The sequence below is a fragment of the Lepidothrix coronata genome, unplaced genomic scaffold, assembly GCF_001604755.1.
Source record: "Lepidothrix coronata isolate B3197 unplaced genomic scaffold, Lepidothrix_coronata-1.0 Scaffold161, whole genome shotgun sequence".
NCBI lineage: Eukaryota > Metazoa > Chordata > Aves > Passeriformes > Pipridae > Lepidothrix > Lepidothrix coronata.
Window position 1 is genome coordinate 784453 of NW_016690341.1, and position 24497 is coordinate 808949.

Here is a 24497-nt window from a genome sequence, read left to right on the forward strand (position 1 = left end):
CCGCATCTTTTTTTCAATTCTGCATGCAGTAAAGATGATTCTTTCACTAAAAGAGGATGGTGTGAAGATAATAGTAACAGTTTAACACAGCTGAAACAGCCTTGTTCCCTGAGCTGCTCAAGCTAACACTTCTGCTGCCTCTGGTACCATCAGTAGACAGGTCCACTCCACTCTACCTGGGAGTTTTCCTCTTATGGCATAGCTGTTTAGTAGTTAAGCCTGAAAAAAACCCACCATTCCTAGTGAAATGAAAAAAAAGTTTTACTAGAAGAAGGAAATTTTTCTCTGGAAATGTATACCAGAGAAAAGAAGATTTCTTCTGAGCCAAAACCTCTAAACAACTGGTTAAACCAGTATCCAGAGCTACTTTAAATTACTTGCTCTGCTTGTAGGAAACAGGTTTGAACTTCTGTAACAGTTTATTTGGCTGTGACTGCAGCCTTCAGCTCAGGGACACTTATTTTCTAATTAGAGAGCTTTTAAAATACATTTTCTTTTATTTTCTACCCTAACTAGAAGCCCATCTCCATACTAGGAAATTTTCTCATGGTAACCTTAATGAGGCTGCCACTGAAGCACAGACAATCCCTTCTTTAGGAGATCTTTTGTTTAAAAGAATCCTCTGCTCTGTTGACTGTCTGATTATACTCAGATTAGATAAAGCCAATTAAGCACTTACTACTTAGCAAAATGAATATCTAACCGGTTATGTGGGAGTTATTAGAGGAAGTCAAAGGGCTACTTCAGTAAACAATCTATGTTTTTATTAAATCAAATCTGATGTATCCAATAAAGACATAAAATAGGAAGAGGACAAAATCACTGTAATTGTGCTAACTACATTCATATTTACTGTCTGATTTATTAAATATAGCCTTGAAGGAGACTTTGAAGAGTTTTATTTATTTATTTATTTCCATATGTTGTCTGTATATATTTCTTCCTTTTCCAATTTTTTAAAATATATTTGGTTAATGCTAAAAAAATAGAATTTTAACATTTTTCAAATTGTTCATCTATCAAGTTTATATTGGTTCTAATTATTGCATTACTAGTGTTATGTTACTATGACAATACTTTATATTACATTACTAATAAAAAGAAATACAAATTTTCTCACTTATATATAGTATTATAGTTTTACCCTTCCAATAAGTCAATAAAAAAACCTTAATGTAGTCCTTGCAAAAATAATATATTTCTATACGTCAATACATCCACAGTTTTTTCATTCATGCCAAGTAGATTTTGTAGACCCAGTTTTTCATAAGCTAAGTAAAAGCTCTAATTGTACAGAGGATAGGGGACTGTGTAGTTAAAAATCTGTATCACCATAAAAGTAAACATCAGAAAAATATCATCAGAAAAAAAAGAATTTGTTCTCCTCCTATATTTTTTTAGAAGACAAGGTTTTGATGAGACACCATCCAAACTTATTAAAAATAATCATGTTTTCTCAGCAGCTCTGTGTCTCTCTTCCTTTTTGAAGTCATGAGGTCTAAATACGAGAAAATTTCAGTGTTCTCTGAGGTGTCTACAAAGTCTGTACAGAAATCCTATACCTCTTATTTTCTGTTTTTCTTCCTTTGTGCATGCATGATGATGTCTGTTTTCACATAAAGATTTACAAAACTCATTAGCCAATTTGAAAGGCTGTCATGGTTTTACATCTTCCCTTCACATAGTCATTGAACTCATTTCTCTTGCTTTCTAGACAAATTAAGGTCTTTGCTCTGGAGCTCTCTGCTACACTATGAACTTCCAAGTATACTCGTGCAAATCATTACCAAGTATACTCGTGCAAATCATTACAAAGTCACTGAAGTCTCCAAGGAAAGGTCGTGAGGCTGTACTAATACACTAAAGGAAAAAAAAAACACAAATACAAATATGTGTTTTTAAATACCTTCAGGGATGGTGACTCTACCACTTCCCTGGGCATCCTGTTGCTAGACAAACCTTTCAGTGAAGAGATTTTTCCTAATATCCAAACTAAACCCACTCTGGTGCAACTTGAGGCCATTTCCTCTCATCCTATCATCTACTGCTTGGGAGAAGAAACCAACCCCCACCTGGCTACCTGAACTCCTTTCAGGTAGTTGTAGAGAGAGGTAAGGTCTCCCCTGAGCCTCCTTTCCTTCAGTCTAAACACCCCCAATTTAATCAGCCATCCCTCATCAATATGTGTACCAGACCCTTCCCCAGCTCCATTGTCCTTCTCTGGACATGCTCCAGCACCGTAATGTCTTTCTTGTCACGAGAGACCAAAAACTGAACACAAAATTTCAGGTGCAGCATCATCATGCTGAGTTCATGGGGAAAATCATTGCCCTGATCCGGCTGGACACATTATTTCTTATACAAGCCATGATGCCATTGGCCTTCTTGGTCACCTGGGTACACTGTTGCACAGTATTCAGCCATCTGTAAAACAACATCCCTAAAGGGTATACGTATTTTCTTCTCAGTTTAATTAGTAATTTTCTTCTTCTTTGCTGTCCATAGTAATTTTTGTACATAAAAAATGATAAAAGAATTGAAGACAAACCTTGAAACATGAAGACTGAGGGTATATTTTGACAAATTTTCCAGCCAAAGGCTCAACAGATCATGTGTTCTGGAAAGTTTATTCACCAGCATTGAAATCAGCATGGATAACCCTGCTCAATGATTTCCTTCTGGGCTGGCCGCAGATTTTGTTATCACATGGGAGTATTTCTGAAACCAGCTGGAGTACCTACACATTCTGTACCACCTTGCTCTGCAGCTGTCTGTGTTCTTACGAGTCATCTTGCGTCACACATCCCCATTCTGAATGTTCATTTTCCCTAGAGCTATAACTGGTAGGGCAATTTTGCAGTTTTCTGACTGTCTAGCACATGGGCTTGGAGTCTAGTTTACTATCTGGAAAAGCAGAAATTCCAGGAATATTCAGAAAGGAACAAAAAATGAACTGATATGGCAGGTCCTGACAATGAATGAAAAAGTGAATAAAGGCTCTGGTCTATGTAAACAGGCGTCTGGGCTCAGGAATTTATTTTGCCCACGGTGTCTACAGTTATTAACAAAAGAGTTATTAACACTATAAGGTATATGTAATATTCTAAAAATATTTACTGACGAGTCCACCAGGGCTTTCTTTTAATCAGTTATTTTGGTATCTAAGTAATCTTTTCTATTAAACCCTATGACTGTATGTAGCAGAGCTTGACTAATGCTTAAATGATATCCCAATAAGAAATACAAAATGAGCTGTGATTCCATTTATAAAAGAATGTATAAATAAACATACTTTAAAGAAATGAATCAAAAGAGTATGAAGAAAAAAAAGTCCCAAAGTCTTACCCTAGCAGGTTGCTAGTGAAACACATTTTCTGTATTTGGAAACCAAATTAAAATTCAACTCTTTCGTTAAGAACACTTAAACAGAGTACAGTTATCCTGCATTTAAATCAGTGTAACTAAGACCAGATTTTGATCTTCTATATCTTAACTGCTCTTCAAATAAGTATAATCAAAGATGTTCAGAGAAAAAGAGCTGTGGCTAATACCATCAATATTGATAACAATTTTTTACTTACTGCAGCACTCAACTTGTCTTGTTATACATTTCCACACTTTGTCACAATACAGCACATTTTCAAAAGAAGATATCTTTTTTCTAGCACTATAATTATGAGCAATCTCAAGTAGAATGCATGTGAAAATAAAAAACAAGAGCACACAAGGAAATAGAGTTACAGGGTTATTCAATCTGGTTGCCTTGACATGCTAAAACGGGAAAGTGCAAAAAGAGAGAGGGGTACAAGTGGCAGGCTTTTGTTGTTAATGTATTCATCCTGCTGTATACATTAGTGCACATTCATAATGGTAGGTTTATAGAGATATTTATCTTACAGAAATTTGTTTTCCTAAAAAGCACACATTAGGAAGTCTGACAACTCACTAAAGTGACATATTTACTCTCAAATAAGTATGAATTGTGATCAGAGCAGCATATGCATTGATAAAGTGTCTTGAGTCTCACTTCTTAAACCTGGCAGATATGTATTGAAAATTCATGTAATTCATGCAATCCAGATTACATACAAAATACTTTTCTGAGCACTTATACAGCCTATAACACCAAAATAATTGAATTTTCTTAAATAATTGTCTTGAAAAGACCAAAATTAAATGGCAAAAAGTTGGGAGAAATGTTTGATAAACCTGATGGTTGTGCTCTCAATCAGAGGGACCTGACAGGCTACAGAAATAGTCTGAAATAAACCTCAAATTCACCAAGTAGAAAAAGTTAAATCCTGGCCATGAGGATGATCAGCCTCCTGTAGCAGCACAGGCTGAGGACCATGCAGAATCACAGAATCACAGAATGTGCCAAGCAGGAAGGGACCCACAAGGATCACCGAATCCAACTTCTGGCCCTACACAGGACCATCCACAAGAGTCACACCCTGTGCCTGAGAGTATCATCCAAACATTTCTTGAACTCTGTCAGCCTTGGCGCTGTGACCACTTCCCTGGGGAGCCTGTTCCAGTGCCCAACTACCCTCTGGGTAAAGTACCTTTTTCTAACATCCAACCTAAACCTCTCCTGACACAACTTCAGGCCATTCCCTCAGTCCTGTCACTGGTCACCCCAGAGAAGAGATCAGTGTCTGTTCCTCCTCTTCCCCTCACGAGGAAGTTGTAGACTGCAATGAGGTCTCCCCTCAGTCTTCTCCAGGCTGAACAGACCAAGCAACCTCAGCTGCTTCTCATATGGTTTCCCCCCAAGGCCCTGCATCATCTTTGTTTCCCTCCTTTGGACAGTCTCCAATAACTTAATATCTTTCTTATATTGCTCTAATGGGGCAGAACCTCCCCATTGGTGCAGAGTGGACAAGAGAGAATGGGTACAATTTGAAATGCTGAATACTGCCCTGAGCAACCTAACTGAGCTTGCTAAGTTTTCAGAGGTGCCTGCCTACACCTTTCATTCTGTGATTCTATGAAGGACAGTTTAACACTAAACTGCTGAAAAAACAGAACAGCAGGTCCTCAAGTGTCTACATAGAGGAAAAAAAAAACCAAACCAAAAAAACCAAACCCAAACAAATAAAAAAAACCCAGTCTGACTGCAGTGAGCACCACTCTAAGGACTGTTTAGTGTAAGCAGCGAAGCAGTGGAGTTAGAAAAAATATTCTTATTCTCTTCCTCGTGTTTGCCCCTCTGGGAGCTGTATGTGTATGTGAGCTGGAGCTTACATCTCTTCTTATGCCAGAAATAAGTGCTCTTCTTCGGAGAGTGTAAGAGGTTATTTTTGTCCAAATAGCAATTAATTAATATAATCACCAATAAAAAAAAGATAGGAACATTAAATTTAAAAAAAAGCACATGCATGTAGATACTGGACAGAGACACAAGAGTGGCATTAGAAGAATAACTGTGCTACAAAGATCAAGCAATGCCTTAAAACCTTACTGACTTTATTATTTTCTTGTTATCCACATTATCTCCATTAAAAAAAAAAGACAGAATTTTATTACATTATGTTGACTGATTTTTACGTCAGCCAAAGGAGTCCTCAGACCTGAATTTTGATTCGCAAGTTTTGAATATCAAAAATCATGCCTATTATCTAAGACACCATTAAAATGACAGTAATTCTGAATTTAAAATATATATTCTATATATATTCTAAATATATATAGAATAATATAAATATATATTTATATTCTAAATATAAAATATATATTTAAAAACCTTTCCTTAAACTTGTCAGTGATATTACTGAAAATTATAAAAATTAGTCTTCTTTAACTGTTGAAGATTTTTACCAATTTTCTTTTTTTACAGTACAAAAAAGAATATGTCCAGAGTTCACACACCTTGACTTGCACTGTTGTTCTCACATTTAGTGTTCTGTTGGGAATAATTCTGACAGAAAAAACCCTGAAAGCTTTTTTTCTGAAGATGTTGTTGTAATCAAAGCAGCAGGAAAGTGCATCTCTTAATCACCACACAGAAGAAAAGGACAGTCGTAATTTTCAACCTGCTGTTGTATGTTATGAATATTGAGAAGCTATTGGGGGGTTTTATGTGTTTTGCTTTGTTTGGGGTTTTTTTCTTGGATTTTGAGAAATATTGGTGGGTTTGTGGGTTTTTTTGCACAACATGATATACAAGGATTATGTACTTTGATATAATAATAATTTAATACTTTACAAAAGAAGGCATTATGAATATAAAATGCAGTAGTCTATAGCGTTAGCATGAAATTTCTCGTATTAATGTTCCAAACTTTTAATTTTGCTAAATTACAAGGCTCGGTTCAAGACCTTCAAGGAAATGTCATGATTTGTCATTATGGTTATCTTCAGCTGCAATTATTCAAACTCCAATCATTTGTAAGGAAAACAGTGAGTTGAGAAAAATTAGTCTGTAGCATTAGACTGGATCAGTCACTGAACCAGCCATACTAACAGCTATTGCCTCATCCAAAGATCATTTGAATTTCAGTGGATTTTGGATCAGCTCACAAAAATGTAAGTTGTTTAATTTTCCCGAATAATTTTAAAACACACACAAACTCTTTAAAATAATCAAGACTTTGCTGATAAGAATGGGATACATGAGGGAGACAGAGAGATGCTGCTATCTCTAATATGCTTTCTTAGAATATGATCCAATGCTCCACTTTCAAGAGACCTTTAAATCGCCCCTAACTGGGCAGGCAAACACTATCTATCAAACCACATCAACATATATATTTTATGTATTTTAATATTCTTTTAAATAGGCTGGTAATGTAACAACAACAGTGAGTAGATCTGAACCATCTATCTGGGTTTTTTTAATCAGCAGACGAATATCATCATTTTGCTTTGGAAGGTGTAATGTGTCATTTTTTGCTCACAGCTATGTTTTAGTTGTTTATAGGTCACATAGTGATATTTAGAGTAGGTTTTTAATTTTAGATAGAAAAAAACTTTTACATCAGGAACCTTTGTTTCAGTCAGACCTTTAACAAATATTTTTCCATTTATAATAATAATGCTTCAGCTTGTGTTTCCTGCAGTAAATGTTCTACTCTTATTTTGGCTGCTCCCTAAATATTTGCTAGGTGAAAACATTTGGTTAGGAATTCTGGCAGCTTCTTAAAAGACTACGGGGAAAAAAAGCAGATGTTTATTTAAATCTGCATTCAAAATGGAATGTACTTCAGGCAACAAGCCATGGGAAATAATCTTTCAATAGTTTTTGAAAATTAGACGTTTACACAACTTAAACCAGCAGATAATTAAGCCAAACCTGTGTTCTTCCTTTATATATTCATGCATCTTAAATATATATGTTTTAAATGGGAAGACAATCCTATCTTTTGGCAACAGAAAACAAGGTATGCTGTAAAATGTGTAATGCAAAAGTTACTCAAAAAACATTAGTTGCTTTGGAACCTTCTGTTTCATAAAACGTTGTATGTTCTTGAAACAAGAATTGTTAGAAGTCTGTTTTTACGTAATTATAGATACCTTAGAGACAATCCTGAAACAAAGTGGAAGGAATAATAAGCTTTGTACTGTAAACACATTTGCAGCGCTAATAAACAAAAATGAAATAAAATTAACTAGCTAAAAACCAGTCTGAATGCTAAAAAGCAAGAATTAGTGAGGTCCAAGGGAATGGTATCGAGATGTTAAACCTTTTAGCATGAGTTAAAATCTGCCTCAGATCGTCAGTGACCTCAGGAATTTATAATATGAAGGTCTATATTATAATTTGACCATTAAAAAATAAAAATAAAAGTCCATCTGTCCAAGCATCCACTCTCCATTATCATAGATCCAGAGGTTTAGTTCAGCACCTTTTTTTTCTCTCTGCAGCCTAGGCTCTCCCAAAACTGGGTTTTAACAAAACAGTCCATTAACGTAAGTTAGAGCAACCTTAGTACTCCCTGTTGTACGATTCACCACCACCGCAAGCCCGCACTACCTGCTGTTTTAACAAACAGCATAGACTGGAGATGGAATAAACTTAATTTAGTTTCAGCTTTAGAAAAATTGGACATTAAACTAGTCTTCAGTATTGGTGGGAAAGAATAACCTCTTCAGAAAATGATTCAGTTCCATCCTGAAATGGGACCCTCAGAGAAGCAGAATTGTGAAGAAGTATGAATTGCTCTTCGGAAGTACAGTGCTTTTTAAAAAATCATAGAAAGTAACTTGATGATTCTGTAGGACCAGAGGTGAAGTTCACTTCACAGGTCAGGACATCTTCATGCCACTGCCTTCATTAGGCACCTGATGTAGACAGGTTTCTAGTTATCATGGATGGAGTGACACAATTCACTTGTAACAGAGATTTAACAAAGTTTGATAGTAAATGTGATGGCAGTTCTTAAGGATTTTATGGCAAGGTAAGCTTGATTGTTTATTGTATAGAGGACAGGATGAGACAAAACTGAGAGACTCCCCTGTTGAACCATGAAATTCAGCAAGGACCTACTTCTGTTTTACACACCTTTCTGAGGGGAGTTTGTGGGCATCTGGATCCAGATTTAGTCCCAGACTTAGTCAATGCTTAAATATGTGTTAAGGATTATATATGTACAATCATTTATATCACTTATCTATATTTCAAAGTGTTAGTGTTCCTATTCACAATTCAGTTACCAACTATCTGATGTGAAAAGGATTCCCTCAGCCTTAAGGAGTATTTGCTTGTATTTGCATATAAGCTGTATGATTTACTCAAAGGCAACGAGACCCATTCGATGAGGATTCTGTGACATGCCATGTCCTCTATGAGATCTTAACTGTTGAAGTTAAAGTTTGTTTTACGTGACGTTTAGCATATACAGTCCACCCACTAGGCTTTTTCATGCGACTCATTGAGGCGAAAGCCTCCAGCAGAGGCTACAGGAGAGAAAAGGTATAGAAAAGACCAAGAGATGGTGAGAAAATGAATAGCATTTATTGCTAGTTATAAGACTTGTAGGTATTTTGCAGGAAATGGTCCTACAAGATTAATGACTTGAATGATGATTTCTCTGAGATACTGTAGAGACAATCAAAATAACTTCAGGTCTTGAAAAATCAACGTTTTTCAACAGTTAGCCATTTGGAGTGACTTGTTTTTCTTAAGAAAGGTTGATAATTGTTTGAAAAAATAAAGCAAACAAAGAGTTTTTATTTAACAATTCTGTTGAATATTGTTTGAATCAAATATTTTTGTATTGAATATTGTTTGAATCAAAAAGCATTTCAGCTAGCTCTAGTTTATGTGTTCAAAATCTTTGCTTGTAAAGCATTTGCAAAGTACAAACCCCATAATTAGCATACCAACAACAAACTGTTGCTAGAATCTTTTATTCTTTGCATAATAGCAATTTTTAAACTCTTGGCAGACACAAAATCCTTTTAGAGTAGAACTTCTACGAAATTACTTTTCCTTTCAAAGCAATGCTTTCTCTATTCAGTAAGTATCTCTAACATATCAGGTTGCTATAGACAACCCTTTGATATATTTAGAGTGAAATGGGAATGGAAAGAAGGCAAAGGTCACAAGGTTACAAATAGTTCCTTAGAAAATATTTGTTTGTCTACCTGGCAAATACGCCACTGTAGGAACCTGTGTTACATTAAGGTTTGCAATCTTATGTCAACCAGCTATTCCTCCTTATATAATTTACTGTAAGGGTGGTGAAGCACTGAAACAGGTTGCCCAAAGGAGTTGTGACTGCTCCATCCCTCTGTAGTGTTCAAGGCCAGGCTGGATGGAGCTCTTAGCAATCTAGTCTCCAGGGCAGGGGAGTTGGAACTAGATGATCTTTTAGGTCCCTTCCAACATAAACCATTCTAGGATTCCATGATTCAATTAATTTTTCCAAACACCTCCCTCTGCATTATTGTCCTCATGTTTTGTCTTTTTAACTTCAGTAAAACATACTTGCTATCCAGACAAGTTTAAACCTGGATTTCTGTTTTACTTCTTTGTTTATGAGTATTTCTCTGACTGTGTCCATCCAGACTGCCCCAGGGACTGAGTTAAGGAATTGCCTTGTAATGACTAGAGATTTACTTTTGGAGACTGATTTCAATCATGCTTTCAGTTTTTAGAGAATTTTTAATGTTATTTTTAGCATACTTTCTATCCACTTTATGTTTTCATTCAGAGATAATCATAGTAACCTTGTGTATTCTGCATACTCTTATGAACACAGGCATGGAACACGCACATCTGGACAGCCAAAAACTGGGATATTTTGGCTAGCAGTAAATTGAACATGCCCAGAAATGTTTCCTGACACTGAGGCTAAGTATCATGTCTTGGCTTTTGATACAAGGCAGCTGTGTAGAAACTGGCTATTGGGAATCCACCTTTAGAATATTTTGACAGCCAAAGTGTATCAGGGAACTGTACAGAAAGGCTGGCAAAATTCATGCCAAAAAACATTAACAGCTTAATGACTCAGCAACACCCTTCAGTGTCTAGGAATCTTCTTGAGCCCATGGGATTTACTACTATGTGCAGTCTTTGTGCTGTTTTCATCTGAAAATTGGTTCAGTCACAATTCTGACACAGGTTTAAATTATTAGAAACTTTCAATATTTTTATGTCATTGTTTTAAATTGTACTTGTAGCAAGGACACAAGAATGTAAATATGGTTTTCATGTTTGTGCACAGGGTCAGAACAAAACTTTATGAACCACTCAAGCCCTGAAGCCAAGAATGCATAGTTCTATCGTAAATAACATTAAGGTTATGAGAAAGACTAGCTGCTAAATCAGCCTGTCCACTTCAGTCCCAGAGAGCTCTTTGTATCGTTTCTGATGGTTGTGCTTGGCTAGAAGATACATATTTGTTTTCCATCACTGCCATTTAAAAAAAAAAAAATTCCATTGTTATAAATTGGAAGAAAACAGGAAAACAAGATTGCATTTCATCATTGGAAGAGAAGAAACAAAATTCATATTTTCATCAGGGCAAACATATTGTCAATTTTGTCTTCTCTCTCTAGGTTAAAGCAATTTCTGCCTCTTACTCAGTGTTTCATATTTCCTGGAAAAAAGTTCAAGGTTGTTTTTTTTCATTTGTTTGGTTTGGGGGGTTTTTTTAGCTGCTAAAAAAATAATCTTCTATAGAAAATGTTTAGATTTTCTTTTCTCTTTTACGATGGTATATTCTATTGTAAGAACTGAGTGGGAATGTCCCAGTTAGCTTGAGTTTTTCCACCACTGCAAAGTGATTGAATCCCAGACAAAGTTCATAATTTTCTGCATTTGCTATTCTGATCAGGAATTCACTAGATATTCAGAATTTAGCCACAAAAGTTTCTTGAAAATGGTTCTTCACTTTAACTCATTATAGATGCATCAAAATGATAAATCAGAGTGGATCTCTTAAGGATTTTTTATTTAGCAATTTCTTTTAGGGTACTTGCTTTTCAGGACAAATCTTTTCAGTTCTAACATGAAATCCCTGACCAGGATAGCACTAATTGCATTGCCTAGGCACATTGAGTAGGGATTTCATTTCACACATCACAAACTATCCACACAACCTTGTCATAGTAATATTTCATACATATATTTTTCCCAGAAAAGTCTAATCTCCCTATCCTAGTTTCACAGTCCACTACACTGAAACAAAGCTCAGTTAAATCTTAATAAAAAAGAAGCAAAATTAAAAAGAAAAAAAAGGCTCAGTGGCTTCTCTCAGGCCATCATCCCTGGTCTTGATGAAAGTTTCCACAACGTCAACTGAACTTGAGGGACAAGACTTTGGTAGCCATCAATGAAGGGGGTTGCTGATACAGTGTGTTCAAAGGGAAAAAAAAATTAGGTGTAGAAAGACAAAGAATACTTCAGGTTAAGCATACCATTATAGAGTTTAATAAAATTTTATTTTTTACTCATGCCTTCTGTAGAAATTAACAATTTGAAATTCAGATTCTCTCTCTTTTTTTTAATTGATACAAATTACTTCTAAATCAAAGAAAATTAATTTTAGTGCTTTATATTCAACAGGTCTTGGATGGTTGTTAATTGTTCTGTATTGATTCCATGCACCTGTTTTACCTCAAAAACATATTTTCGAACCAGCAGTATGACAAGAATAGGAGAAATTTCCTTTTGTGGACATGTTATTTCACTAAATGTGTCATGAATGTTTTAGATCCCCTTCTGAAGCACTTTTACTGGTCACTGTCAAAGTCAAAATGTTAGTTGGTCCACTGACCTGTTATGGTGCATGCTTCTGTATATTACTTTTCACCTCTGCTTCTCAGACGGGTGCACAATAAGGTGAAATAATGTTAACTCCTTCTATTTGACGTAAGGTCTCTATTTTTCAGAAAATTACTGTTCTCAGGAAGTTACGTGATTACTTTTTGTGGTTGAAATTCACTCTTACCTGTAAAATTTCTTAAAAAAAACCCCTAAAAATATTGCAGGAAGCCAGTCCTCAGCTGCAGTAAATTCATGAGAGTATAATAATTATTGGAACAATTAGCATCAAGATTGCAACACTTTGAATGCAAAGTTTGTATCAAATTATAACAGTTAGCGCCAAGCAATGATCTGCTTTTTTTTTTTTGATGTATTGAAAAGTAGCTTCAGATTGAATATCTTATTACTAGAAAAAAATGACAGGTATTTAAAAGTGTGCATAAAGAGGTAAGTAGATTTTGTTACAAAGTAAGTAGACCTTTTTCTCCTTTGGAATCAGAAATATGGAATACTAAGCGCACCTTCTTCTCGCAGGACCACTGGGAAGACCTGAGCCAGAATAATTTTTTCTCTTTTTATGACTGTTTTAAATGCATCTTTTAGAAACTGCCATTTCACTGCAATTATTTTTAAGATATTCTCAATCTTACAAGATGTTTGCTTTTTCTCTGTTTATTCCTCTAAAGGGACCATTGCTACTCAGGTACCAGTTATATCATTAATGTTAACAGGAGTGCTTTTCCAGTGCAGAAAGCAATCTAGTTTTCCTGAAATCCACTGAACTTTCCTCATTTTGGAGGAAATTTAGTGGATTTAGTAGACTTGCTTGGTTTGGTCATTTTTAAATGTCTGAATCTCAGAGGAAGATTAGCAGGCATTTTTGCAGTTTAGCAGTAAATATCTGAAATTTTTTATTCCATGTATATATGCTTTTCTGCGTTTTAATGTACTAATATTTATTGTCCTAGAGAGATTTAGTTTCTGATAAATAAATAAATAAATAAAGTTGCATATTTGATTTTTTTTCCTAAATATATTTGGGTTTTTGCCACAGTTTGTGATCTTTATGATATTTTCCATGTCAAAAAGAGCAGAGTATTATTGGATGCTAGTTCAGTAATCTGGCTACTGTTGTGTGGAAGGAGATGCCTGCATCTTAAAACGTTTGTGCTTATGCATCTATATCTCCATTAAATAAGTGCTGATATTTCAGACTGTTCTGACACAAAATTAGCCTCGCTTCAACAAATTAAAGTATGCTTTCATTGTAGCATATTTGTTTATGGTATCTAACAAGCTGCTCTGCCTGAGTGCCTGATACAGATGAAACCATTGCCTTCTGTTTGGCAAGTTAAACAAATGCCACTATAGGATTCTTAAACTCTGATAAAACCATATATAAAAATCTGTGTTCCTGGACTCCTCTCTTAAGTGCATCTGTTCCAATCCTGCACGCAATGAAGATGAGACTCTTCAATGGATTTCTGTACAGTCAGTGGCTTTTTTCTGATGCCTGTCCATAGAGCCTGCCCTTGGCTAGAGTATTCCAGCGAAACATTAAACACCCTGAGCTGGCTAATTAATGGAAATACAAAAAACTTGCTGCCAGGGAATCAAATGTTGGCAAACAGGTCTCTTTAGGCTCTTTCTGAGAAGGCTGGCAAATACAAGCTGTCTACGCATTTGGCTTAGGATAAAACACAAGGCTAGACATGGGCTCTTTCATTTTCTTTTTTTCTTCCATGCAAAAAATTCTGCAGTAGTTTACAGGGCTTAGATTGACTTCAATGCAGTTATGCAGGGAGCAGGCCAATATGGAATTCACTCTGCACAATCATATGTTTCATATTGGATTGTCATTCACTTTGTTACTCCAGGGTATAACTCAGGAATGAGTCTGCCAAGACAGCAAAGTTACATTTTGCTTTAAAGTAGATAAAAAAATGAGAAGAGAATAAAACCTATATTGTGAGGGTAAGAGAGAGAAAGAAAAGACCATGGAAGTTGAGTGGTACAGTTTCAAAACTGCATGTTCTGGAAAAACACCCAACACTATTTCCCAGTTTTAAAATGAGATAATTCTTTAATGTGGCTCTAAGCTAACCCTTGGTTTAAGCCTGAAGCTCTGGCCCTTACAATGAGAACCAGGAGAGTTCACATGAGTTCACTGCTTCTTTTTTGATTTTTAACTGTCAAAATGTGATATAAAAATGTCTTCACAATATAGTGCTTCCACCTGATTTGTTATGCAGAAAGAAGGTCAATTATGCACATTTTTCTTTCTGCTGGTTATCCTCCAGCTGCGATACTGGGTAGTTTTTCTTTGGAGCACCTCATCTACCCTGCTCCATTTCTCAGCTTTAACTGACTTAAAATGTCTCAGAGAAATATCTACCAGCACTGAAAGACTAGGATAACTCTTTACATCCAGAAGTGAAATAACGAGTCAGGATAAGAGAAAAATAGCCCACTTCAACATAGCTGACATCTTAGATGGCTAAATCCTTAAGTGACACATGAGATATGCCCCATTTTCACGTATCTGATTGTAGTTATAGAATCATAGAATGGTTTGGGTTGGAAGGGACCCTAAAGACCACCTAGTTCCATCCCCCACTTCCATGGGCAGGAACGCCTTCATTAGACCAGCTTGCTCAGAGCTCCATCCAGCTTTGCCTTGAACACTTCTGGGGAAGAGGCATCCCCTGCTTCTCTGGGTAACCTGTTTCAGTCCCTCACCATTCTTATAGCAAAGAATTTCATCCCCTAATAGTCTATCTAAATCTGCCCTCCTTCAGCTTAAGGCCATTCCCCCTTGTTCTATTTCTACATGCTCTTGTGAAAAGTCCCATTTTAGACTTCTTGTAAGCCCCCTTTAGGTACAGAAGACATTTGTATCATGTCTTCTTCCATTTCAAGTGCTTGTCTTCATCAGATGGGGTCTGTGCTTTTTCTATTTATATAAGACTTTTAAAAGTCCTGGGTTTGACCACATGCAGTAGGGAGAAATTTCTGATCTCAATAACTTCTGCTGCTTTGAAATCTAGTACTCAGCCAAGTGCAACAGCACCACTGGTCATGCCCTGTCATCCTCATTGTCTGTCTGGCTCAGTTGGCCTAAGCACAGAACCTTCGAATATCTCAAGTTGGAAGGGACCCATAAGGATCATCAAGTCCAACTCCCTGTTCCTTACTGGACTATGTAAAACTACCCCACATGACAAAGACCATCATCCAGGTAGTCCCTGATGTCACATTAGATTACACCTACACCTTGACAGCCTCACACTCCCTGACACATGCCAATGTAGAACCTTCTGTGGCCATCACTTAGAATATCAAACCCTTAATTAGACAAAGAGAGTACAGAGTTCACATTATCTTAAGAAAACACCATTCTCTCTTAAAATTCCATAACCTTCCTTAATATCATGCCTAGTGAACTCTACTATGATTGAAAATACTGTTTCACCCTCATAATGACCCAGTAAAAGTCAGAATAAATCCCAAGTACTGCATCTGGTTTTCAGTCCAGTTTATTCACAACCCATTTTAATCTTGTACACAAGCACCTTCTTCACTCAATTTTATATTTGCTCTCAAAATGCCTTATTTTGGTCCCATGGTGATTGCTACCTACTGCTGTTGACAATCTGTGGTGTATATAAATTAGACTAGACCTTGGCAAACTATTTAGCTTTTCAGATGCTTGTTCACAAAGAGTAGGCAGGCACTTGGAATAGACATTTTCTTGAAGTGACACAATATACATGTGAAGCTTTGAAATCAATACACCATTCACTAAAAAGGAGTTGATTTTCTGAAAAGTTTTGTTGATTGCATTTGCTTTGAAATGCTTTTTTATATAGCCCTAATTGATTATGGTAGTCCCTTTTGTGAAAATCATTAATTAAAAGGACATCACTCTCAGAAGAACTTGTATATAAAATGAACAGTAGGACCATACTTTTATAATGAAAAATTTCATTAAAAAATAAAAGGAGGAAATAAAGAATTCTGCTTAAATATAAATGTGTCAGGCAGATGCACATAAAAGGTGACGCCTTCCACTTATATTTGTCTTTAAGCGGATAACCCAACACTGTGAGTCCTCATGGGATCACAGACTATGTCAAGGGGGTGCTATTTACAACACCAATTATTAAAACTTACAGTCAGAACACTAAAAATATTTTTTGTTTTACAGAAATTTGTTATTCTCTTTCTTTGTGTCAGTATGCAGCTTGTTTGAACCTCATTTCCAATCTTTATATTCCTTAGCTGTTGAAGTGTTGAAAGTTTCCTGGCAGTCTGTTTTGGTAATTCTGGTTGGTCTGGAGTAAGACTCTGGGAATAAAGAAGAATTGGGAGCACATTGCTCAGAACAGCTTCTCCCACTGTGCTCGCAAAGGAGGAATTAGCTATGGACAGCACAAGCTGTTCTTACAGCTCAAGGGAGTTCCCTCCAAACTGCAAGCCAATAAACTAATGCTACTCTCTAGGATGCTTTAGGTCCCAGTTTTCTGTGAAAATGCTTCATTTCTTCTGTGCTCCTGAGGGGCTGGTGATGACAAATTCTCAGGAGAAGACTCTCCCCTCTGGAACTAATTTCCACCAGTAATGCAGCAAAACCTGAAGGCATAGAGAAAAAAACATCTGTTCAGACAGGCTTTTGCCTGAGGTAGATTAGTAGGATATTTCAGTCTGTCCTTGGTTTCTGTTTGAGGATGTACCTTTATATTTATGCTTGCTGGATAGTACTCAAAACAAACTAGACAAAATTACTAAATTCAGCCAGTTTAAAATGTTGTCTCTATATTTCATTTGTTAGAAATAGACTAGGACTATTAACAATGGAAGTGTGTTTTATTTATGCCATCAGAAATTACTCACTGGTTTACATTGATGGAAGTATGACTAAAAAATACAAGGGCTCAGATATCTCTCAGCTACTGCTCTACTTCAGTTTCTTAAGCCCAAATTAATACTTTTGTTCTGAAGGCTGGAGATGAAGATGAATTATTTGTAATTACTGTGTATTTAGCTGTGTGATTTTATGTTCCATATTTTGTAGTCACTACTGTGAAGATATAAGAATTGATTCCCACGTACACTAGATCTGCAGTTTAGCAGCTATTATTAAAGCCACGTGAAAGCAAAGGTGAAGATCATTTTTACATTATAAATTCTCCATACACTAAAAATAAAACAACACAATAAGTTTGAGAGGATGAAAGTTCAGTAAGAGAATAAAACATTGGTGTACTAGAGCTACAGTGAGGGTTTTTTGGTAATGTCTGCTTGGAGATATTTTAATTATCATTAAACATTGATAATCCCCCTACAGAAACAGCTCCCATTCTGTTTGGTGTTATGCAGAGGTTAAGTGCTTGAGTACTACTACTGACCTGAGAAACTTTGATTTCAGATAAAGGATGGAAAGTGGGCAATACTGTTATCCCCAATTTACAGAATATAGTGACTTTGTAAAGAGAGATCAATCCCCAGTGAATGGACCACTGCATTTTTGTAGGACCTGTCAGATATTTCAGAGTTCACTGCCTGGGAGAACCAACTTATTGCAAAGCATATATTTAAGCACAACAAAAATCAGGCACATTAATGATTCACACCAATTTTAATGGATTTGCAGTAGTTTGCATGCTTAAGTGTTGTTCTAGGTCAGAATCCTCTCTGTTCTCTCCCATATAACCTGTGCTGCCATCCATATCAGCACCTTTCCTATGCCTGAGGCAATTGGGGTATTTGCAGTCTTTTCCTTTCAGGAAAGATGAAGGATAGTATATATTGATCAACTACCCCTTGCTAATAACTTCTTTTCTTCTTTGTATTCAATAATTAAATTATAGCTTAAAAAAAACATATTTCAAAAGAGTGGACAAATGTATTCATTTGCTAAATTCTTACAGTCCTTTGGAACTCACTTGTACTCAGGTCTCCTTGACCACTCTATCTTTCATTTACTCTTCATTGCACCTCAAAACTTTTATTATTTGTTTGGCTTTTTCTAAGAACTGTATCATTCCCAATAATGCCAATTATGCTGGAGTACTACAGACTAAGTAGAGTTCAAAACAGCTTCGTCTGCTACCAGTTTTCATCAGTTCTTCAGTGCTTGTTCAGAGATAGCTACCATGAGCCTTCCTTCTCCTTCCTGTCTGCAAACCATTGAGATAACCCCAAAGACTGTGTAGTAGCACATAGAAATAGTAGTGTATGGCCCACCTAGCACATCCAATCCATGACCAATGTAAAAAATAGCATTTCCATCCCTGAAGAGACCCAAAACTCATCTAGACTCATTTAAATAATCTTTTCCATCATCATGCATATTCACAGTTGAATCAGTTGGACTTATGTATATGAAGAACAGCATTACTTCTTATGATCCATAACTGATAACACAAACTCTTACACATCTACTAATTATAAAACTAAAGCATAATTATCTGACTTAACTAAACCAGTTCAAAAGAAGAGAAAAAATATTTCTGCCTGAATTACTGTTCAAACATTTGATTGTTTTTACATGAGAAAGGACTGCTGGCTGTACTATCCACATCTTCAATGTACTACTGAAAGGAACAATGCTACAAGATTTGGAATTTGGTATAGAAATGACACAACACTACCTCTCCCCGGGTAACGCAGCTCTGTTAATTATCAATAATTAAATAAAGGGGAGATAGAGATTTTAATTCAGAAACTTCTTAGCTGCTTTCAGAAGGACTTGAGTCTCAATGGGTTGTCTGTCCATTCCAGAGAGAGGGAGTGAGGAGGGAGTGAGTTGCTTGTATCTTGCTTAACTAGGGTAGAGCACTGAATTCCAATGTCTCCTTTTACATATAAGCAGGTTGCACTTAGCTAAAATTTCTCTATCAGACAGTCTTTGATCTCACTATTCAGGTACTAAAATGTGTCATTGACTTGGATTAAAATATCTGTAGGGTTTTCAAAAGTAGCCTATGAGAAATGAGGAAAGAGACCTGTCAAAATGAAAGTATCGCTGACTGTACTGTAACTGTCTTTTACACTGAATACAAATGACAAACTCACCTTAAACCAGTTTCCTTCTGTGCAAATTTCTAATGACATTGCACTGAAATAATGGCATTTTAAAGCCTTTTAGATAGGTTCAAAGTCAGTCACTAACATTACAGAACCTGACCCTCTATTTGCTAAAGCAATAGTGATTTTTTGAAAAGGCTGCAGTGTTAAAATTAATATAATTGTTGACTGACAAGCAAAAATGCTTTTCAAAGCTTAACAGGTTTTTTAAATACAACTTTTCTTATTTGCTAAAATTTCACTTTTTAAGGTACTCTTGGGCACAATAAACTGCAAGTTGAAAAATTTGTGTGACACATAATAGAGAATCAACTCTAGATCTCTGCTCATTCTAGCTGAATGTATTTCCTCACTCTGACAAATGTGCTTTTTCCCTTAGATGTTTGCACTTTCCAAATATTGAAAATCCTTAAAAAGTTCTCATCTCTTCTGCATGAAGAAGGTGGCACCAGCATCTGATACCATGCTTCTATAAGGCATTGCTCAAAGTAACAGCAGTTTTGTGGCACCCAATATACCTAGTGAGTGGAATGATTACCTCAGAGAGTAGAGTTGGGTTGATTTTTAAAATTAAGTACCGAGAAGACGAGGTATCAACAATTAATTGTCTCTTCTGAAAAGCAGACACTAACTTGTCCTCAGCAAGTAGTTTATGGAAATTAATCCCCTCCAATTCACTAATCTACATTTCAAGGGTCCTATGTGTCCTGTCCCGGATGATCACCCTGGGCTCCTCTGGATGTTTTGAAGGGAAAGCAACACTGTCAGGATAAAATCCACCCGACCTATTTTATGTGTCAGATTGAGATTCCTGGAAAGGAGATGTCCCAACTCAAATTTTAGAGAAGTCACAACTGGATTTCCAGGAAAGGCATTCTCATTCTGAAACTGGCATATAAACTTGTGAGATCAGTGCAGCAGAATAACACACTTGTTGCTGTGATTGTGGAGTTTTAAAAGGTTTTTTGAACTCTGTTGGCTAAAGCAAACAAATTAGATTAGCAAAAATCTGTATTTTTTTAAATTTTTCATCAGATTCTATAGTAGTAACATAGCATTTCTTAATGTCTTTCTATTCTTTTGAAACTGTATCGTTGATTTTTAATGTGAAAAATAAAATAGCTATCCTATTAAAGATCATAAACACTTATGCTTTAAATAGCTAACACATAATAGAGTAAATTTAACAAAATTCACATCAGTGGCTCAGTTCTCTGTTTTTCTCAATGGCATAGTTTGAGACCTTTAAACTAGACTGCTTTTCTGCTATCTTAGTATTTTTCCTCAATCTACAGTTGAAAAGTTCAATTAATTAAACAGTATTTAAAAATATGTCACTAAAGATTTTATGCTATCTTTGAGCCCTAAAATCTGTGGAATGTTACTCAGTTTATATTAGTCTGGGAGTAGGAATTACAAGTGTCTTAATCCAGCTCCCAAAAAATATATATTATTAAGTGAAATGATATTTGGAAATGGTTACATCAGATCAAATTTTACTTACAAATATTGGTCTGAAAGCAGCTCTGACAGCCAAGAGAAAAAAGCAAATTGAAAATCTCTGATATATTTTAAAGATTCAAAATAATTTAAAGCATATTTTTGCAAGAATCTAATTTTTTAAGCATAGCTGAGAAGCTGGAAATTAATGTCCTGCTGTATTATATGGATTGCACAGGAAAAGCAGGAGTGAAACACATTGACATAGGGTCTTTTTTAAAAGTAATGGTATGGAACTTGCTGCAAGGTTTCTGAATAAGGAGAGAGAAAATATCAGAAATATAAGCAAAAGCAAAGAATTTTCTCTACTAGTGAAGCACATATAGTTTATGGAAATTAACTTAGTTACTGAACTCTTTTTAGTAACACTGCTAAGTGTTTGGAAGTTGGGGAATATATACAAACTTCCTGGTGTCTTTAGGGGAGAGTAGAGGAAAAAGGTGTAGGCAAACAAGAATATAAACTTCTGTAAAAGGCTAAGACAGGAATAAGATGTTGGAAATCTGCAGAATGCTGCCTAAATACATTTAGTAACCACTATGATAGTTACATCATAGAGTAGAATAGAATAGAAGGAATATGACTATTCTTTTGGAAGGGACGTACAACGATCCAGTCTAACTGTTTGACCACTTCAGGGCTGACCAAGTTAAAATGTGTTATTAAGTGCCTTGTCCAAGTGCCTTCTAAACATTGCCATAACTGGGACACTGACCACCTCTCTAGAAAGCCTGTTCCTGTGTTTGAGTACCTCTTAAATAAAGAAATGCTTCCTAATGTCCAGACCAAACCCTCCTTGATGTGGTTTTGAATTGTTGCCACATGTCCTATTACTGTATACCAGGGAGATCAGTACCTTTCTATTCCCTTCCTCAGGAAGCTGCAGGGAGCAATGAGGTCATCCTGCAGCTGCCTTTTCTCCAAACTAGGCAAAACTAAAGTCCTCATCTACTCCTCCCAGGACATTCCTTTCAGCCCTTTTACCAGCCTTGTTGCTCTCCTCTGGATGCAAGTTCAAGGATATTTGTAATGGAGGTTTATAGGTAGAGCAGATAGAGGTCTTTTCTTAGACCAGTTACTAGAAGGGAAATATTAGCTCAGTTGTCAAGCACATGAGTCCTTTTTGGTATCTGAAATAGCAGCAAGAAACTTCAAGCCTAAAGTCAATCTAGGGACCATTAGTAATTATTTAATTACATGTGTGTCAATTGGTCTACCTCGAAGGACAAGTAGGCCAGTGGAGGATGGATGTTACTAAGGAAAGTTAATAAAGTAGTTTATTCCTCGGAAAAAATGAGGAAACAATTTGTTTATAGTTTATGTAACATAGAGCTTAACACCAACAGATCTCCACCACTGCCACAGTAAATAACACCAAAATAGAAGCATCGACATTCATGTATCTCTCATCTGCAAGTTGCAGGATGTAACACATTTGATCCTGGGTAGCATGTCCTCATGGTATCAACATGGGATAAGCCAAGCAACAACTACACAGCAGGATGAACTCATGCAATCAGTTAGGAGCAGAAACATCCCAGTGACAATAAGGGAACATTTCTTACAGAATAATCACTCCCTCTCTCCTGATTCTCAATGAAGACTTAAAAAACACTCTGAAATGAAGAGCCTGGAAAATTCATAATTCTGTTCAGGACCAGAAACAATGAGTAGAGATTGATCTTTTTGCACATTATATTCTCCTTCCCCTACAGTGACCACAGACAATGACTATCTGTCTTCCTATTTCTCATGAGAAATAATTATCCTATGACCATACTAACATACTCCCAGATTACAAAGATGGCCTAACATAAATACACTGAACATTTTTTAAACCTTAACTTCGAAGTTTGATGTTTAAAGGAGGGAAATGGATGTCTAGTAGCTTGTCTAATTTTTCCACATGTATGCTTAGTAGGATGACAGGTGTTATCTTCATTTAAAAGGTTCATCTTCCTTACTACTGTAAGTGCATACATAAGAGAGAAAACTCAAAGTCAAATCATCACAATTCATGTCCTCAGTAAACTGTGATATTTAATACAGGAACATAGGTAGCTGATTATGTCTAATCAATGGGTAGTAACAACTTTGAGTCTTTTTTATCCAGAAAACCTCTTTTATGGTCAATATGTAAGGATTGTGGGACAATTTTGGAAATTGTATATCTGCTTGTAATCTTCAAAATGTAAGACTTCATGAATCTTCATGCTCACTTCATGCCCTTTCTACATTGTGAACCCTCTTATCTCGTGATATGTAAATGGAGAGGAATGGAAACAGTTTGAACAGGGCTCAGGAAATTCATCTTCAGTCCAGTGTATAACCAGCAGAGTTAAATCTGCTTACAAATATAATGCAGCAGGATCCACTAGTTTGAATAGGTGTATTTTTCTGGAACTGTATCACCATGGAAACAGGAAAAGATCATGGTCTTTGCAAAGTTCTTGAATCTTTGTCCTCTCATATTGAACTCCACAGGGGAAACTTTCGAAGTTATCTTTATTTTGCAACATTTTATAGGGTCATTCTACAAAAAGGAGCAATTAACTCACCACAAATATTTCTAAGGCTTTCAACAAAACAAATTTTATAACTTGGTGTCCATGGCTGGTTTTCTACAGAATGATATTATTTTTGACACTTCTAGAGAAAAAATAACAGAAGTTAGGGTTTCTATTTCTCAGATATAAAAAAGCCAAAACCAAACAACTGTTTCAGTTTCACAGTGTAGGGAATTTTTTCCTGGAAATTTCTATATCTTGGTTAAATGGTAAATTGATCATCAGTGTGTAAAATTTAGACTGGCTCTTTCCACATGGTGCTGTTTCACCCATTTTAGTTGGACTGCATTTGTCTTTCGTTTAAAGGATTCCTCATGGGGGCAGAACTTTTTTGACAAAGTTTAAAAAAAGTAATAGAAACCTCCTTTTTCATCTGTGCTGTAAAAAGTAGACAAATTGCTTCTTTAATTTAAGTGTTTTCTGAAAATTCTTATCCCTTATTTCTTTATTTCCACCTCCAAAATTTTTCTCAATTTGATTTAAAAGCTCTAAATTCTCCATATTCCCAATAGCTTTTTTCTAAATGTTTCATTCTCTTATTCCCAATTTCTTGTTATTCAAGAACTGTCAAAAATACAGCTTCTTGACTGAGTAAAGACTGAACATTGTTTTGGGTGGTTTTTTTGTTTTGTTTTTAACTATGTTTGACTTATGCTACAGCATCTACTGTAAGTCAAGAGCAGTAGCAAACTTACATTGATAGAAAATAGCGTTGATTCCAGGAAAATGGAACTGTCTCCCTGGCTTTGAAGAAACCATAAATGAGACTAGCTAGAAAGATTAAACAGCAAGCTGATTAAGGCAGAATGTAGCTATCAAGGGCTTTCCTGTGTCAGTTCCTTAATTTCCCTTGCCTCATCAACATTTAGATTTGTTTCCATTATGTAGTGACTTTTTTCATCTATTGTCAGTCTCCTAGCCTTGAACACAGCATCGTTAGTTGTGACTCAATACATATTTCTAGGGGTACTTCGGATCATTTGAGCTTGTACATGTCCTGTTCTGTATTACAGCTATCATATTTTTCCTGATACATTGTGAAAGCAAAAGGAAGATGAGTTAAACTACAGGGTACATCAGGCTCTAAAGAGCAAGGGATTCAATATCATTGCTCTTATGTAATTAAT